General features: G+C 50.5%; 1 protein-coding gene across 1 annotated transcript in view; it reads left to right on the forward strand.

Annotated features, from left to right (window-relative positions):
• Positions 1-19,947, forward strand: part of LOC140406662 (histamine N-methyltransferase-like) — a 78,923-nt gene that overhangs the window by 9,846 nt on the left and 49,130 nt on the right. The gene's annotated exons all lie outside the window — the stretch shown is intronic.

Here is a 19,947-nt window from a genome sequence, read left to right on the forward strand (position 1 = left end):
AGGTGCAAGGGTACGTGATGTCTCGGATCGTGTTTTCCGGGTCCTGAGGGGGGAGGGGGAGCAGCCCCAAGTCGTGGTCCACATTGGCACTAACGACATAGGTAGGAAAGGGGATAAGGATGTCAGGCAGGCTTTCAGGGAGCTAGGATGGAAGCTCAGAAATAGAACAAACAGAGTTGTTATCTCTGGGTTGTTGCCCGTGCCACGTGATAGTGAGATGAGGAATAGGGAGAGAGAGCAATTAAACACGTGGCTACAGGGATGGTGCAGGGGGGAGGGATTCAGATTTCTGGATAACTGGGGCTCTTTCTGGGGAAGGTGGGACCTCTACAGACAGGATGGTCTACATCTGAACCTGCGGGGCACAAATATCCTGGGGGGGAGATTTGTTAGTGCTCTTTGGGGGGGTTTAAACTAATGCAGCAGGGGCATGGGAACCTGATTTGTAGTTTTAGGGTAAGGGAGAATGAGAGTATAGAGGTCAGGAGCTCAGATTTGACATCGCAGGAGGGGGCCAGTGTTCAGGTAGGTGGTTTGAAGTGTGTCTACTTCAATGCCAGGAGTATACAAAATAAGGTAGGGGAACTGGCAGCATGGGTTGGTACCTGAGACTTCGATGTTGTGGCCATTTCGGAGACATGGATAGAGCAGGGACAGGAATGGATGTTGCAGGTTCCGGGGTTTAGGTGTTTTAGTAAGCTCAGAGAAGGAGGCAAAAGAGGGGGAGGTGTGGCGCTGCTAGTCAAGAGCAGTATTACGGTGGCGGAGAGGATGCTAGATGGGGACTCATCTTCCGAGGTAGTATGGGCTGAGGTTAGAAACAGGAAAGGAGAGGTCACCCTGTTGGGAGTTTTCTATAGGCCTCCAAATAGTTCTAAGGATGTAGAGGAAAGGATGGCGAGGATGATCCTGGATAAGAGCGAAAGTAATAGGGTAGTTATTATGGGAGACTTTAACTTTCCAAATATTGACTGGAAAAGATATAGTTCGAGTACATTAGATGGGTCGTTTTTTGTACAGTGTGTGCAGGAGGGTTTCCTGACACAGTTTGTTGACAGGCCAACAAGAGGCGAGGCCACATTGGATTTGGTTTTGGGTAATGAACCAGGCCAGGTGTTGGATTTGGAGGTAGGTGAGCACTTTGGGGACAGTGACCACAATTCGGTGACGTTTACGTTAAGGATGGAAAGGGATAAGTATACACCGCAGGGCAAGAGTTATAACTGGGGGAAGGGAAATTATGATGCCATTAGACGTGACTTGGGGGGGATAAGGTGGAGAAGTAGGCTGCAAGTGTTGGACACACTGGATAAGTGGAGCTTGTTCAAGGATCAGCTACTGCGTGTTCTTGATAAGTATGTTCCGGTCAGGCGGGGAGGAAGGTGCCGAGCGAGGGAACCGTGGTTTACCAAAGAAGTGGAATCTCTTGTTAAGAGGAAGAAGGAGGCCTATGTGAAGATGAGGTGTGAAGTTTCAGTTGGGGCGATGGATAGTTACAAGGTAGCGAGGAAGGATCTAAAGAGAGAGCTAAGACGAGCAAGGAGGGGACATGAGAAGTATTTGGCAGGAAGGATCAAGGAAAACCCAAAAGCTTTCTATAGGTATGTCAGGAATAAGCGAATGACTAGGGACAGAGTAGGACCAGTCAAGGACAGGGATGGGAAGTTGTGTGTAGAGTCTGAAGAGATAGGCGAGATACTAAATGAATATTTTTCGTCAGTATTCACTCAGGAAAAAGATAATGTTGTGGAGGAGAATGCTGAGCTCCAGGTAAATAGATTAGATGGCATTGAGGTACGTAGGGAAGAGGTGTTGGCAATTCTGGACAGGCTGAAAATAGATAAGTCCCCGGGACTTGATGGGATTTATCCTAGGATTCTCTGGGAGGCCAGGGAAGAGATTGCTGAGCCATTGGCTTTGATTTTTATGGCATCATTGGATACAGGAATAGTGCCAGAGGACTGGACGATAGCAAATGTGGTCCCTTTGTTCAAAAAGTGGAGCAGAGACAACCCCGGCAACTATAGACCGGTGAGCCTCACGTCTGTAGTGGGTAAAGTCTTGGAGGGGATTATAAGAGACAAGATTTATAATCATCTAGATAGGAATAATATGATCAGGGATAGTCAGCATGGCTTTGTGAAGGGTAGGTCATGCCTCACAAACCTTATCGAGTTCTCTGAGAAGGTGACTGAACAGGTAGACAAGGGTAGAGCAGTTGATGTGGTGTATATGGATTTCAGCAAAGCGTTTGATAAGGTTCCCCACGGTAGGCTATTGCAGAAAATACGGAGGCTGGGGATTGAGGGTGATTTAGAGATGTGGATCAGAAATTGGCTAGCTGAAAGAAGACAGAGGGTGGTGGTTGATGGGAAATGTTCAGAATGGAGTTCTGTCACAAGTGGAGTACCACAAGGATCTGTTCTGGGGCCGTTGCTGTTTGTCATTTTTATCAATGATCTAGAGGAAGGCGCAGAAGGGTGGGTGAGTAAATTTGCAGACGATACTAAAGTCGGTGGTGTTATCGATAGTGTGGAAGGAAGTAGCAGGTTACAGAGGGATATAGATAAGCTGCAGTGCTGGGCTGAGAGGTGGCAAATGGAGTTTAATGTAGAGAAGTGTGAGGTGATTCACTTTGGAAGGAAAAACAGGAATATGGAATATTTGGCTAATGGAAAAGTTCTTGAAAGTGTGGATGAGCAGAGGGATCTAGGTGTCCATGTACATAGATCCCTGAAAGTTGCCACCCAGGTTGATAGGGTGGTGAAGAAGGCCTATGGAGTGTTGGCCTTTATTGGTAGAGGGATTGAGTTCCGGAGTCAGGAGGTCATGTTGCAGCTGTACAGAACTCTGGTACGGCCGCATTTGGGGTATTGCGTACAGTTCTGGTCACCGCATTATAGGAAGGACGTGGAGGCTTTGGAACGGGTGCAGAGGAGATTTACCAGGATGTTGCCTGGTATGGAGGGAAAATCTTATGAGGAAAGGCTGATGGACTTGAGGTTGTTTTCGTTAGAGAGAAGAAGGTTAAGAGGAGACTTAATAGAGGCATACAAAATGATCAGAGGGTTAGATAGGGTGGACAGTGAGAGCCTTCTCCCGCGGATGGAAATGGCTAGCACAAGGGGACATAGCCTTAAACTGAGGGGTAATAGATATAGGACAGAGGTCAGGGGTAGGTTCTTTACGCAAAGAGTAGTGAGGCCGTGGAATGCCCTACCTGCTACAGTAGTGAACTCGCCAACATTGAGGGCATTTAAAAGTTTATTGGATAAACATATGGATGATAATGGTATAGTGTAGGTTAGATGGCTTTTGTTTCGGTGCAACATCGTGGGCAGAAGGGCCTGTACTGTGCTGTATTGTTCTATGTTCTATGTCTGCTGGATTCCAGAGTCCAGCTGAGCTTCTGGAGCAGGTTTACCCGGAGCTGATAGAGACGATAGGGTGCGGCCGTGATATTCAGAGGGAGATGTCAGCGACCCCCCAGCAGTCCCATAGCCGATTGGATGTGTCCCAGAGGCTACGGTTGCAGGAGATCGCGTCGGCAATGCGTGGCACCGAGGCCAACATTGCAACGGTGACGACCGCAGTGAGGAGCCTGGTGCATTCCGTCAGCACCATGAGTGATGGTATCCAAGGCGTGGCTCAGTTAGTGATGGTCATGGCTGAGCGCCTTGACAGCATATACCAGTCACTGGGGGACTTGACCCAGTGCCAGTAGACATTGATGAGGCCCTGTGGAGCATGTCCTAGTCTCAGGTGGGCATTGCTGGGGTGCTCCAGAGCATGTCCCAGTCACTGTGGAGCACCACCGAGGGCGTGTACACCATGCTGCAGACAATGGGGAGCTGCCAGGGCTGGCAGAGCCAGGTGACTGAGGTGTAGCCGGGGCTCGATCCAGCTGCCTCTCCGCACCGAGGTGACAGTCAGGGCCCTATGGGCATGTGGTATTATCAGGTATTGCAGCACCCGAGAGGCTGAAGTTCCATTGGTCAAACCTGGGTGTTTACCATTGGCTGTATACTATGTAGCTCCGCCCAGATAGGCGGGTTATAAGAGTCGGTGCTGTCCCAGCAGCTCTCATTCTGTACCTGAGCTGCTGGGGAACAGTTCTAGTCTATTAAAGCTTTCAGTCATGCTTTAACCTCGTCTTTGCTGTAATTGATCGTGCATCAATTTAATAGACTCTGCTTAAGCAGAGAAGATGGATCTCCGAATCAAGCCGGAGTGTCTGCAACTCAGCCCCCACGCGGCGAACTCAGCGGCGATTTTCAAACACTGGCTGGCATGTTTCAAAGGCTACCTTGAGACGGCTGGAGACACACCAATGGGGGAACAGAAGCTGCATCTCCGGCACTCAAGGGTAAGCCCTGGGATCTACACCCTCATCGAGGAGGCGGAAGCCTTCGATGCAGCATCAAACTTTTAAAAGGACATTATATCCGCCCTGTAAACCAGGTGTACACACGTCACCTGCTTGCAATGAGACGACAAAACCCCAGGGAATCGTTGGAGGAGTTCTACCGCGCGCTGCTGGTGCTGGGCAGAAGCTGTGGCTGCCCGCAAGTTTCGGCGAGCGACCACACGGAACTCCTAATCTGGGATGCATTCATAGCTGCTATGAGCTCCTCAGAGTTCCGCCAGCGTCTTTTAGAGAAAGATACCCTGGGACTTAGGGAGGCACAGGCCTTGGCAGCGTCCTTGGACGTTGCCTCCAGGAACGCACAATCCTATGTGCCCGACCGTGCAGCGGTCCCCTGGGCAGTGTGGAATCCCGCAGCGGCAGCCCCACAGACCTTCCCCCTGTCCCCGCAGGCCTGCGCTGTAAGGCGGCCCACCAACTCCGATGGGCCCCGCTGTTTCTTCTGCAGGAAAGAAAAGCACCCCCGCCAGCGATGCACGGCCCGCACATCCACCTGCAAAGGGTGCGGCAAGAAGGGCCATTTTGTGGGGGTCTGCCAGGCACGAGCGGTGGCCGCGGTGTCCAGCGGCGACTCCGGGCTGCCACAGCGAACTTCTCCTCGGGCCCCAGGCGGCCAGCAGTCACCGCCACCCCCGTATCCTCGGGCCAAGTGCGGCCCACGGGCGTCGCCATCTTGTCCCCCGGACACCACACTAGATGGATGGGAGCCGCCATTTTGTCCATCTCCGACCACCATGTGCGACCCATGGGAGACGCCATCTTGGATGGGGCCCCAGGACCCCAGCCCGACCGACTATACACTGCCCGATCAAAATTCACAGCTACTGCATCTGGCCTCGGTGACTCTGGACCAAACTCAACATCGAACATTCTCAACAGCAAAGACGATGGCCTTCATCAACGGCCACGAGACGTCCTGCCTGATCGACTCTGGGAGTAGGGAGAGCTTTATACACCCCGACACGATAAGGCGCTGTTCACTTTTTACCCACCCTGTAAATCAAGAATCTCCCTGGCCTCCGGTTCCCACTCAGTGGAGATAAAGGGGTTCTGCCTAGCAAACCTCAGTCCAAGGAAGGAAATTCAACAATTTCCGCCTTTATGTCCTTCCGCACCTCTGCGCGGCTACACTCCTGGGGTTGAATTTCCAATGTAACCTGCAAAGTCTGACCTTAAAATTCGGCGGCCCTATACCCCCCATTACTGTCTGCGGCCTTGCGACCCTTAAGGTCGACCCGCCTTCCCTGTTTGCGAACCTCACCCCGGATTGCAAACCCGTCGCCACCAGGAGCAGACAGTACAGTTCCCAGGACCGGACCTTCATTAGGTCGGAGGTCCAGCGGCTACGAAGGGAAGGGTTCATTGAAGCTAGCAACAATCCCTGGAGAGCCCAGGTAGTAAAGACCAGGGGAAACATAGGATGGTCATTGACTACAGCCAGACCATCAACAGGTTTACGCAGCTGGACGCGTACCCTTTTCCCCGCATATCCGACCTGGGAAACAGGATCGCGCATTATAAGGTCTTCTCCACGGTGGACCTCAAGTCCGCCGACCACCAGCTACCCCTCCGCACGAGCGACCGCAAATACACTGCCTTCGAGGCAGATGGGCGGCTCTACCATCTTTTAAGGGTTCCCTTCGGTGTCACTAACGGGGTCTCGGTCTTCCAACGCGAGATGGACCGAATGCTTGACCGTTACTGTTTGCGCGCAAAGTTTCCGTATCTCGATAGCGTCACCATCTGTGGCCATGACCAGCAGGACCACTGCACCAACCTCCGAAAATTTCTCCAGACCGCTAAAATCCTTAACTTAACGTACAATAAGGATAAATGCGTATTTAGCACCGACCGTCTCGCCATTCTCGGCTACGTAGTGCGAAATGGAGTTATAGGCCCCGACCCTGAATGCATGCGCCCCCTCATGGAGTTCCCCCTCCCTCACTGCCCCAAGGTCCTGAAGCGCTGCCTCGGGCTTTTTAGTTACTATGCCCAGTGGGTCCCTAACTACGCAGACAAAGCCCGTCCCTTGATCCAGTCCACAACCTTCCCCCTGTCGATGGAGGCCCGCCAGGCCTTCAGCCGCATCAAAGCAGTCATTGCAAAGGCCACGACGCATGCCATCGACGAGTCCCTCCCCTTCCAGGTCGAGAGCGATGCGTCCGACGTAGCTCTGGCAGCCACCCTCAACCAAGCGGGCAGACCCGTGACCTTTTTCTCCCGTACCCTCCATGCTTCCGAAAACCGCTACTCCTCAGTTGAAAAGGAGGCCCAAGCCATAGTAGAAGCTGTGCGATACTGGAGGCATTACCTGGCCGGCAGGAGATTCACTCTCCTCACTGACCAACAGTCAGTGGCGTTCATGTTCGATAATGCACAGCGGGGTAAGATAAAAAACTACAAGATCTTGCGTTGAGGATAGAACTCTCCACCTACAATTACGAGATCTTGTATCATCCCGGCAAGCTAAATGAGCCTCCTGACGCTCAGTCCCGCGGCACATGTGCCACTGCACAAGTGGACTGCATCCGAGCCCTCCACGAGGACCTCTGCCACCCCGGGGGTCACTCGCTTTTTCCACTTTGTTAAGACCCGCAACCTGCCCTACTCCATCGAGGAGGTTAGGACAGTCACCAGGGACTGCCAAATCTGCGCTGAGTGCAAACTGCACTTCTACCGGCCAGAGAAAGTGCACCTGATAAAGGCTTCCCGTCCCTTTGAACGCCTCGGCAAGGACTTCAAAGGCCCCCTCCCCTCCACCAACCGCAACACATATTTCATGAACGTGATTGACGAGTACTCCCGGTTCCCCTTCGCCATCACCTGCCCCGACATGACCGCCACCACCGTCATCAAGGCCCTCCATGGTATCTTTGCACTGTTCGGTTTCCCCGCGTACTAAGACAGTGATAGGGGGTTCTCCTTTATGAGCGACGAACTGTGTCAATTCCTGCTCAGCAAGGGCATCGCTTCAAGCAGGACGACCAGTTACAACCCCCGGGAAACGGACAGGTAGAGAGGGAGAACAGAACGGTCTGGGAGACCGCCCTACTGGCCCTACAGTCCAGGAACCTCCCAGTCTCCCGCTGGCAAGAAGTCCTCCAGGAAACGCTCCACTCCATCCGGTCATTGCTCTGTACGACCACCAATCAGACACCTCATGAACGTCTCCTGGTCTTCCCCAGGAAGTCCTCCTCCAGAACCGCGCTCCCGACCTGGCTAGCGACACCCAGACCCATCCTTCTCCGAAAACACGTGTGGGCGCACAAGTTGGACCCGTTGGTCGAGAGGGCCCATCTGCTGCATGCTAACCCCCAATACGCCTACGTGCCATTCCCTGACGGCCGACAAGGTACGGTCTCCCTACGGGACCTGGCGCCCGCCAGAACCCGACACGCACCCCAACCACCACCCCGAGGCCCCCCTCCGCAGCACCTCACAGGAGGGTCGGTCCTCCTGCCTCTCCAGTCGGGGCCCTCCCACTCACCGATGCCCCCTACAGGCGCCACCCCTGCTCCAGATCAACCGCTCTCCCCACTAGCGCCGTCAAGGGCTGACAAAACTGCCATGGAGGCCGAAGCCGCGCTCCTGGAGTCGCAGACATTTGGACACCCACCGGAATCATCACCGGACCCTCTGCTCATCAACTCCTCCTGGTGCTTGGATGTGGCGACTCTGGCGAGCTACTGCTCCCCAGACCTGGGATACCTGACCGTGAAGTGCCGCCCATATTATCTTCCACGTGAGTTCACTTCAGCCATCATCACGGCGGTCTACATCCCACCCCAGGCAGTAGTGAGGAAGGCGCTGGACGAACTATACACAGTAATAAACAACTACGAAACAGAACACCCGGAGGCCTTGTTCATCGTGGCCGGAGACTTCAACAAGGCCAACCTCAAGCGTGTACTGCCAAAATTCCACCAACACGTCTCCTGTCCCACCAGGGGCGACAACACTCTTGACCACTGCTACTCAAAAATCAAGGGCGCCTACCATTCCATCCCCCGACCACACTTTGGGAAATCAGACCATAAGACGGTGCTCCTTCTCCCGGCATACAAGCAGAAACTCAAGCGGGAGAATCCAGCTAAGAAGGTTGTGCAGTGCTGGTCCGAGGAGACAGAAGAGCTCTTACGTGGCTGCTTAGAGACAGTGGACTGGCCCATATTTAAGAACTCAGCGACCAACTTAAATGTGTCTGCCACCACCGTCACAGACTTCATCAGCAAATGTGTGGACGACTGCGTGCCAAAGAAAGCAGTACGTGCGTTCCCCAACCGGAAACCATGGCTCAATTCCAAGATTGACTCCCGACTGAAGGACAGGTCTGAGGCGTTCAAGGCAGCCGACCCTGACCTATACAAGAAATCCAGGTACGACCTCCGCAAAGCCATCCGAGATGCCAAGAGAGAATATCAAACCAAGCTAGAGTCACAGACAGACTCTCGGCAGTTGTGACAAGGACTAAACAACATAACGGGCTACAAAGCGAAGCCGAACAGTATCTCTGGCAGCAGCGCACCCCTCCACGATGAACTCAATGCATTCTATGCTCGGTTCGAGCAGGTAATCAACAATCCGCTGGCGAGTGCCCCAGCAGCCCATAATTCACCCATACCCACCATCACAGCTTCCAAAGTCAGATTGGCCTTCCTGAAAGTGAACCTTCGGAAGGAGACAGGCCCGGACGGGATCCCTGGTCGTGCACTCAGAGCCTGCGCGGACCAGCTGGCAGAGGTATTCGTGGACATCTTTAACCTGTCCCGACTACACTCTGAGGTCCCCACCTGCTTCAAGAAGACCACCATCATATTGGTACCAAAGAAGAACCAGGCAACGTGCCTCAATGACTACCGACCAGTGGCCCTGACTTCAGTCGTAATGAAGTGCTTCTAGAGGTTGATCATTAAGCGCATCACCTCCATACTCCCAGAACGCCTTGATCCACTGCAATTCACATACCGCTGTAACCGGTCCACATCAGACACCATCTCCCTGGCCCTACACTCATCCCGAGAGCATCTCGAATACAAGGACTCCTACATGAGACTCCTATTTATTGACTACAGCTCCGCCTTCAACACCATAATCCCAGCCAAGCTCATATCAAAGCTCCAAAACCTAGGACTTGGCTCCCCAATCTGCAACTGCATCCTTGATTTTCTGACCAACAGACCACAATCAGTAAGAATGAACAGCAACACCTCCTCCACAATAGTCCTCAACACCGGCGCCCCGCAAGGCTGCGTACTTAGCCCCTACTCTACTCCCTGTACACACACGACTGCGTGGCAAAACTTGGTTCCAACTCCATCTACAAGTTTGCTGACGATACGACCATAAGTGGGCCGGATCTCGAATAACGACGAGTCCGAATACAGGAGGGGATAGAGAATCTAGTGGAGTGGTGTAGCGACAACAATCTCTCCCTCAATGCCAGCAAAACTAAAGAGCTGGTAATTGACTTCAGGAAGCAAAGTACTGTACACACCCCTGTCAGCATCAACGGGGCCGAAGTGGAGATGGTTAGCAGTTTCAAATTCCTAGGGGTGCACATCTCCAAAAATCTGTCCTGGTCCACCCACGTCGATGCTACCACCAAGAAAGCACAACAGCGCCTATACCTCCTCAGGAAACTAAGGAAACTCGGCATGTCCACATTAACCCTTACCAACTTTTACAGATGCACCATAAAAAGCATCCTATCGGGCTGCATCACAGCCTGGTATGGCAACTGCTCGGCCCAGGACCGCAAAAAACTTCAGAGAGTTGTGAACACCGCCCAGTCCATCACACGAACCTGCTTCCCATCCATTGACTCCATCTACACCTCCCGCTGCCTGGGGAAAGCGGGCAGCACAATCAAAGATCCCTCCCACCCGGCTTACTCACTCTTCCAATTTCTTCCATCGGGCAGGAGATACAGAAGTCTGAGAACACGCACGAACAGACTCAAAAACAGCTTCTTCCCCACTGTCACCAGACTCCTAAATGACCCTCTTATGGACTGATTTCATTGACCCTACACCCTGTATGCTTCATCCGATGCCAGTGCTTATGTAGTTACATTGTGTATGTTGTGTTGCCCTATGATGTATTTTCTTTTATTCCCTTTTCTTCTCATGTACTTAATGATCTGTTGAGCTGCTCGCAGAAAAATACTTTTCACTGTACCTCGGTACACGTGACAATCAACAAATCCAATCCAATCCAATCCAATCACCACCAAGGCCCATACGATCCCAGAGGACGACCAGGGCACCCGACTGACTGATTGCTTCATCTTAACCGATCTGTAACTATAAATAATAAACACTGACTGTATATATCTGCCATGTCTGTAAATGTCCTCTAAACACTGTAAGGAGGTATCACGGTACCTCCATATCTGATCATGCCATGTTGAATACAGTTGTAGCCGCTGGCCACCACCCCCGCCGGACTCTTTTTTAACAAGGGGTGAATGTGGTATTATCAGGTATTGCAGTACCCGAGAGGCTGAAGTTCCATTGGTCAAACCTGGGGGTTTACCATTGGCTGTATAGTACGTAGCTCCGCCCAGATAGGCGGGGTATAAGAGTCGGTGCCGTCCCAGCAGCCCTCATTCTATACCTGAGCTGCTGGGAAACAGTTCTAGTCTATTAAAGCCTTCAGTTATGCTTTAACCTTGTCTTTGCCGTAATTGATCGTGCATCAGGGCACTGACCGGGAGGATGTGGCACTGCGTGCCAACACGGCTCCACTCTACAGAGTGGCGACAGCAGCTACCAGCTCCTCTGAATTCCATCCCCCTGACAACGGCGCGTCTCGGAGTCAACCCCCCCCCCCACCCCGCCTTCGACAGTGACCCGCTGACAGTGCAGACACAGTCCCTTCACTCTGGAGCGAAGTTTGATTTAAATGTATTTTATTACATACATGTATCAAAACGGGTTACAGCGAATAAACACCCAGGGAAGCATACTTCACAACAATGAACTCTACAGTCTGTACAGATTTTCCCCTTTTTTAACCGGCCCCCTCGCGATGAAAAGCCCCTCAAGCACGGTCACAAACATCCCCCACCTCTCCTCAAACCCCTCTGAAGAGCCCCTGAACTCATACTTTATCTTCTCTAACCGCAGGAAGTCGTACAGGTACCCGACCAAGTTGCTTCCCACGTTGGTGATGCCGACCGCCACTCCAGCAAAATTCACCGCTGTGCAATCAGAGAGGCGAAGGCCAAGACATCGGCTTTCCTCCTCTCCATGAGCTCCGGCTTCTCTGAAACCCCAAATATCGCTGGGGCTGGTTTAGCACAGGGCTAAAGCGCTGGCTTTGAAAGCAGACCATGGCAGGCCATCAGTGTGGGTTCAATTCCCGTACCAGCCTCCCCGAACAGGCGCCGGAATGTGGTGACTTGGGGCTTTTCACAGTAACTTCATTTGAAGCCTACTTGTGGCAATAAGCAATTTTCATTTCATTTCATCTCTGTTTGGATAATATGCAGACTTTTTTTTCCAAGAGAAAATGAACCCAACCTATTCATCCTTTCTTGATATGTATAGCCATGTATTTCTGACTGCACATATTGGTCAAGGTGGAATCTAACTAAGCTTCAATACAGGTTTAGTACAACTTCTCTACTTTTCAATTCTGTCTTTCTGGTGTTTGATTTGCTTTTTAATGGCTTTGGTAACCGATAATGCAACTTTTACAACAAAAGAACAAAAAAACTAGAAGCAGGGGTAAACAATTCAGCCCCTTGAGCCTGCTCCACTATTCAATACGATAATGGCTGATCTCATCTCCGTCTATCAGGGGAAAACATAACAACTTAATTATAATTCAAAGGGATATCTAAGCCAGAGATCGGAGAGTACTATAGTTAGCTATCGCATTTCTATTAGAAATCTAGTGCTAGGAAACAGATAGTTGACAGTAACTTTGAAATTTTAAAAAAAATATTTAAAAAAAAGACAAATTTTAATTTTAATTTTAATTAATTGATGCAATGTTAGTTAGAGGGCTGCTGTGCTCTGACTGTGAGATGTGGCAGGTCCGGGAGGCTTCCAGCGTCCCGGATGGCTTCATCTGCAGAAAGTGCACCCAACTGGAGCTCCTCACAGACCGCATGGTTCGGTTGGAGCAGCAATTGGATGCACTTAGGAGCATGCAGGTGGCGGAAAGCGTCATAGATCGCAGTTATGTAAATGTGGTCACACCCAAGGTGCAGGCAGAGAAATGGGTGACCACCAGAAAGGGCAGGCAGTCAGTGCAGGAATCCCCTGTGGTTGTCCCCCTCTCGAACAGATATACCCTTTTGGATACTGTCGGGGGGGATAGCCTATCAGGGGAAAACAGCAGCAGCCAGAGCAGTGGCACCACGGCTGGCTCTGATGTTCAGAAGGGAGGGTCAAAGCGCAGAAGAGTAATAGTAATAGGGGACTCTATAGTCAGGGGCACAGATAGGCGCTTCTGTGGACGTGAAAGAGACTCCAGGATGGTATGTTGCCTCCCTGGTGCCAGGGTCCAGGATGTCTCCGAACGGGTAGAGGGCATCCTGAAGGGGGAGGGCAAACAGGCAGAGGTCGTTGTACATATTGGTACTAACGACATAGGCAGGAAGGGGCATGAGGTCCTGCAGCAGGAGTTCAGGGAGCTAGGCAGAAAGTTAAAAGACAGGACCTCGAGGATTACTCCCTGTGCCACGTGCCAGTGAGGCTAGAAATAGGAAGATAGAGCAGCTAAACACGTGGCTAAACAGCTGGTGTAGGAGGGAGGGTTTCCATTATCTGGACCACTGGGAGCTCTTCTGGGGCAGGTGTGACCTGTATAAGAAGGACGGGTTGCATCTAAACCGGAGAGGCATAAATATCCTGGCCGCGAGGTTTGCTAGTGTCACACGGGAGGGTTTAAACTAGTATGGCAGGGGGGTGGGCACGGGAGCAATAGGTCAGAAGGTGAGAGCATTGAGGGAGAACTAGGGAATAGGGACAATGTGGCTCTGAGGCAGAGCAGACAGGGAGAAGTTGCTGAACACAGCGGGTCTGGTGGCCTGAAGTGCATATGTTTTAATGCAAGGAGCATTACGGGTAAGGCAGATGAACTTAGAGCTTGGATTAGTACTTGGAACTATGATGTTGTTGCCATTACAGAGACCTGGTTGAGGGAAGGGCAGGATTGGCAGCTAAACGTTCCAGGATTTAGATGTTTCAGACGGGATAGAGGGGGATGTAAAAGGGGAGGTGGAGTTGCGCTACTTGTTCGGGAGAATATCACAGCTGTACTGCGAGAGGACACCTCAGAGGGCAGTGAGGCTATATGGGTAGAGATCAGGAATAAGAAGGGTGCAGTCACAATGTTGGGGGTATACTACAGGCCTCCCAACAGCCAGCGGGAGATAGAGGAGCAGATAGGTAGACAGATTTTGGAAAAGAGTAAAAACAACAGGGTTGTGGTGATGGGAGACTTCAACTTCCCCAATATTGACTGGGACTCACTTAGTGCCAGGGGCTTAGACGGGGCGGAGTTTGTAAGGAGCATCCAGGAGGGCTTCTTAAAACAATATGTAGACAGTCCAACTAGGGAAGGGGCGGTACTGGACCTGATATTGGGGAATGAGCACGGCCAGGTGGTAGATGTTTCAGTAGGGGAGCATTTCGGTAACCGTGACCACAATTCAGTAAGTTTTAAAGTACTGGTGGACAAGGATAAGAGTGGTCCGAGGATGAATGTGCTAAATCGGGGGAAGGCTAATTATAACAATATTAGGCGGGAACTGAAGAACATAGATTGGGGGCGGATGTTTGAGGGCAAATCAACATCTGACATGTGGGAGGCTTTCAAGTGGCAGTTGAAAGGAATACAGGACCGGCATGTTCCTGTGAGGAAGAAAGATAAATACGGCAATTTTCGGGAACCTTGGATGACGAGTGATATTGTAGGCCTCGTCAAAAAGAAAAAGGAGGCATTTGTCAGGGCTAAAAGGCTGGGAACAGACGAAGCCTGCGTGGAATATAAGGAAAGTAGGAAGGAACTTAAGCAAGGAGTCAGGAGGGCTAGAAGGGGTCACGAAAAGTCATTGGCAAATAGGGTTAAGGAAAATCCCAAGGCTTTTTACACGTACATAAAAAGCAAGAGGGTAGCCAGGGAAAGGGTTGGCCCACTGAAGGATAGGCAAGGGAATCTATGTGTGGAGCTAGAGGAAATGGGCGAGGTACTAAATGAATACTTTGCATCAGTATTCACCAAAGATAAGGAATTGGTAGATGTTGAGTCTGGAGAAGGGTGTGTAGATAGCCTGGGTCACATTGTGATCCAAAAAGACGAGGTGTTGGGTGTCTTAAAAAATATTAAGGTAGATAAGTCCCCAGGGCCTGATGGGATCTACCCCAGAATACTGAAGGAGGCTGGAGAGGAAATTGCTGAGGCCTTGACAGAAATCTTTGGATCCTCGCTGTCTTCAGGGGATGTCCCGGAGGACTGGAGAATAGCCAATGTTGTTCCTCTGTTTAAGAAGGGTAGCAAGGATAATCCCGGGAACTACAGGCCGGTGAGCCTTACTTCAGTGGTAGGGAAATTACTGGAGAGAATTCTTCGAGACAGGATCTACTCCCATTTGGAAGCAAATGGACGTATTAGTGAGAGGCAGCATGGTTTTGTGAAGGGGATGTCGTGTCTCACTAACTTGATAGAGTTTTTCGAGGAGGTCACTAAGATGATTGATGCAGGTAGGGCAGTAGATGTTGTCTATATGGACTTCAGTAAGGCCTTTGACAAGGTCCCTCATGGTAGACTAGTACAAAAGGTGAAGTCACACGGGATCAGGGGTGAGCTGGCAAGGTGGATACAGAACTGGCTAGGCCATAGAAGGCAGAGAGTAGCAATGGAGGGATGCTTTTCTAATTGGAGGGCTGTGACCAGTGGTGTTCCACAGGGATCAGTGCTGGGAACTTTGCTCTTTGTAGTATATATAAATGATTTGGAGGAAAATGTAACTGGTCTGATTAGTAAGTTTGCAGACGACACAAAGGTAGGTGGAATTGCGGATAGCGATGAGGACTGTCGGAGGATACAGCAGGATTTAGATTGTCTGGAGACTTGGGCGGAGAGATGGCAGATGGAGTTTAATCCGGACAAATGTGAGGTAATGCATTTTGGAAGGTCTAATGCAGGTAGGGAATATTCAGTGAATGGTAGAACCCTCAAGAGTATTGAAAGTCAAAGAGATCTAGGAGTACAGGTCCACAGGTCATTGAAAGGGGCAACACAGGTTGAGAAGGTAGTCAAGAAGGCATACGGCATGTTTGCCTTCATTGGCCGGGGCATTGAGTATAAGAATTGGCAAGTCATGTTGCAGCTGTATAGAACCTTAGTTAGGCCACACTTGGAGTATAGTGTTCAATTCTGGTCGCCACACTACCAGAAGGATGTGGAGGCTTTAGAGCGGGTGCAGAAGAGATTTACCAGAATGTTGCCTGGTATGGAGGGCATTAGCTATGAAGAGCGGTTGAATAAACTCGGTTTGTTCTCACTGGATCGAAGGAGGTTGAGGGGAGACCTGATAGAGGTATACAAAATTATGAGGGGCATAGACAGAGTGGATAGTCAGAGGCTTTTCCTCAGGGTAGAGGGGTCAATTACTAGGGGGCATAGGTTTAAGGTGAGAGGGGCAAGGTTTAGAGTAGATGTACGAGGCAAGTTTTTTACGCAGAGGGTAGTGGGTGCCTGGAACTCGCTACCGGAGGAGGTAGTGGAAGCAGTGACGATAGTGACATTTAAGGGGCATCTTGACAAATATATGAATAGGATGGGAATAGAAGGATACGGACCCAGGAAGTGTAGAGGATTGTAGTTTAGTCGGGCAACATGATCGGCACGGGCTTGGAGGGCCGAAGGGCCTGTTCCTGTGCTGTACATTTCTTTGTTCTTTCTTTGTTCTATCATCTTATATATCTCAATTAGAGATATATATTCCAAACCTGAGCGAGTATAGACTTAAACTGCTTAATCTCTCTTCAGAAGACAAACCCCTCATCTCTGGAATTAATGCAGTGACCCTCCTCTCGACTGCCTCTCATGTAACTACATCCCTCCTCAAATAAGGGGACCAAACTGTACACAGATCTCCAGGTCTCACAAATGTCTTGTACAATTGCAGCCACACCTCCCTACATTTATACTCCATTCCTTTAGCTATAAATGCCAAAATCCCATTTGCCTTTCTTATTATCTACTGTCCCTCCATACCAGTTTTCTATAATTCATGCACGAGGTCATGCAGTTTCTTCTGCACCAAAGCACTGTGAGGTTTACCTCCATTTAGGTAATCAGTTGCCTTTACAGTTTTCCAAGCGAAATGGATAACCTCCCACATATGCACGTTAAACTCCATCTGCTAAATATTGCCCCACTTGCTGAACCTATCCATATGCAGTTGTACCTCGGTACACGTGACAATAAACAAATCCAATCCAATCCTTGGTGTCAGTCTGTAGGAGCAAGTCGTCCACATACTGAACAAGGCATTCGGGTCGGGAAAACTTTGATAAGCCGTTCGCCAATGGAGGGGGAATTGTGGAAGCCTTGTGGAAGGCGCGTCCATGTGTACTGCTGTCCCTGGAAAGTGAACGTGAATTTGTACTGGCATGCTTTGCCCAGTGGTATGGACCAAAAGCCAGCGCTGATGTCCAATACCGTGAAAGATTTTGACTGGAGTCCCTGTTTTAACATGGTCTCGGGACTCGTGGCAACGGTGGGGGCTGCTAACGGAGTCGCTTTGTTTAATTCCCTATAATCGATGGTCAGCCGCCATGAACCATCTGGTTTTCGTACAGGCCAAATTGCGGCATTGTTCGTTGATGCTACGGGCCGAATCACTCCTTGGTTCAATAAACTCTGGATTACTTTGGCTATCTCTCCCTCGGCTTGCTGGAGAAAGTCGTATTGTTTCTGGGACTTAGGATCGGGACCTGTAATGTTAACCATTCCTGGGATTTTGCCGCAGTCGTGCTTGTACTGGGCAAACGATGCTTTATGTCTTTTCAAAACTTCTCTAACTGTTTTGTCTGGGGTAATGATTTATGGATCAAACCAGTACTGTCCCACTGAGCTAACTCTGTGTGCGTAATCTCCTACTCTGAGCGTGGCGGGGGTGCGTGCTGTTCTAGCCATTTTCCATGCACATCTATTTACGGGGTCGAACGAAAGGTTGTGTGCACTCATAAAATCTATCTCCAAAATCTATTCTGCTGCCTGGGATAAATTTACCAAAATGACAGAGTGTTTTGTTTTAATGTTACCGATCTGTACATCCACAGGGGCTGTGATGTGTCCCTGCATGAGGTGACCTGTAAATCCTCTCAGGGTAATGGTGTCCGTAGTGGGCCATATATCTCGTTGATACATCGTGGAGGAGTTTAACATGGTCCGAGACCCTCCTGTGTCCCATAGGAACTCTACGGGGTGTCTTTGGACTATGCCTGCAACTACCGGTCTTCCAGACTTATCCCAAAGGGTATCGCAGACCCAAGTTGGGGAGCCTGAACATCGTCAATCGGTTCCATTTATGGCCAAATTATCTGCTCGGGCGCTAACACTGTGGATGGGTCTGGCATTGTTCCTAGGGGGGGACATTTGAGTGATGATTCCGTTGCTGTTTTGGGGGGGCACTGCATTCTCGGGCGTAATGTCCCTCGTGTCAGCAATTGTAACATTCCTGCGCTTTAGGGTGCTGTGAGTTACTTCTGCCTTCATTTACCCATGAGGCGTCTTGGTGTGCCCTTCCTGGATTCATTGTGGAGTCTACACTTTCCTGCTCTGTCTTTCTCTGTAAGCACAGTACGAAATCTTACAACACCAGGTTAAAGTCCAACAGGTTTGTTTCAATGTCACTAGCTTCCTCAGGTGAGGAAGGAGCAGCGCTCCGAAAGCTAGTGACATCGAAACAAACCTGTTGGACTTTAACCTGGTGTTGTAAGACTTCGTACTGTGCTCACCCCAGTCCAACGCCGGCATCTCCACATCATTTCTCTGTAAGGACTGTTCCCAAGCTCTCGATAATCGCTTCAGTACCCACACTTTATTGTGTGCCGGGTCTGAGGGGTCGTAGTTGGCACATGCCTTTTGGCCTGCCTCTGTGGCATGGGATACTAGAGTACGGGTCCATTTGGCCGTATCGTCTGCTGATAAACAGGCGCGGGCTAACTCACCAAATATAGCGGTAAAGTGGATCCAGAGGCGTCCAGCAAACGCTGTTGGATGCTCTTCCCTTTTCTGTCTGCAACAATTGAGTCCTTCTACCGGATCTCCTCTATTGTAGCCAATGGCGCCTAAAATGGCTGTTTTCATGTCTTGGACACTACCTCCGCCTACATTCTGTGGGTCGGGAAGGGCTGAAGTAACCGACGGGTCAAGGCACATCATTATGAGCTTTACCTCTTCCTGCTCATCCAGACCATACATGAGGGTCGGTTGCCTAACGCGTTCGAAAAAGTGGTGTGGGTCTGACATGGGGTGAAAAGTCTCACTTTTATCGCGGGCATCTCTTAACTGGGTGATAGTTAATGGGGTGGTGTACACAAAATTGGGTTGGTCTTCTGTTGTTACTCTACGCTGCGTGGTGATTCATTGATTCATTGGGTTGGGTGCTGCCTGTGCAGTCGGTGGTGCGGGTGCTTTCCTTTTCGGGACCTGGGGGGCTCTATTCTGATTTTCTGTCTCAATCACGTACCGTTGGGCCGTTTCACTAAGTTCCTGCCAATCGGGGCCATCTTCCTGATCTAGTTGTGGGCCAAAGATATCTCTGAACCCGTTCTGGACAGATAGCAGTGATTGCAATCTTGCAATTTGCTGCCTGCATTTGGTATGATCCACCGAACTCTGCCTCTGTTCAATGGTGCAACTGTGGAGTGCTCGGAGGGCTGCCTTCAAATCCTCACATTGTTTCCTCAACTGTTCTACCTGGTTCTCTGTTTCCTCTCTTACCAGTACAGCACGTTGCGTGTCCTGGTAGGCCTTATCGTATTGAATCTGGAAGCTACTGAGGTGGGCGAGACAAGATTGGTGTGCCCTCTTGACATCATCCATTTCCTTGTCCTTCGCCGCTAGCTGCTCCTGGAGTTGCACATTTAATCTCTCACATTCACTAATGTTTCCCGCCCTACTTCTCTCCTTCTCCTCAAGCTGTCTATGGAGCGTCCTCACGACCTCCTCTGTGACTCGCAATTGTGCCAAGCAGGACATGATTGCCATCGGCTTACGAACCTTACTCAAATTCTTTTTGTGGATCTCGGTCAGACTGTCCCACCAAGTCTGTCCTATGCTGCCAGGACCTGTTTCCTCATTCGCACAAAATTCCGATCATAGGGGCCATCCTTTCCCCTTTAGGTATTTCCTAATCTCTTCCTCCCATATGGGACACTGTTCTGCTCTGTTGGTCGCTGCGACCTCGGGCTCTTGTGGATGCATAAGGCGTTCCATTGCCTTCATGGCCATCCCTACAATTATCTCTGCCTCTACCGGGAACATGGAACAAG

Source organism: Scyliorhinus torazame, chromosome 2 (assembly GCF_047496885.1).
Source record: "Scyliorhinus torazame isolate Kashiwa2021f chromosome 2, sScyTor2.1, whole genome shotgun sequence".
NCBI classification, from domain to species: domain Eukaryota; kingdom Metazoa; phylum Chordata; class Chondrichthyes; order Carcharhiniformes; family Scyliorhinidae; genus Scyliorhinus; species Scyliorhinus torazame.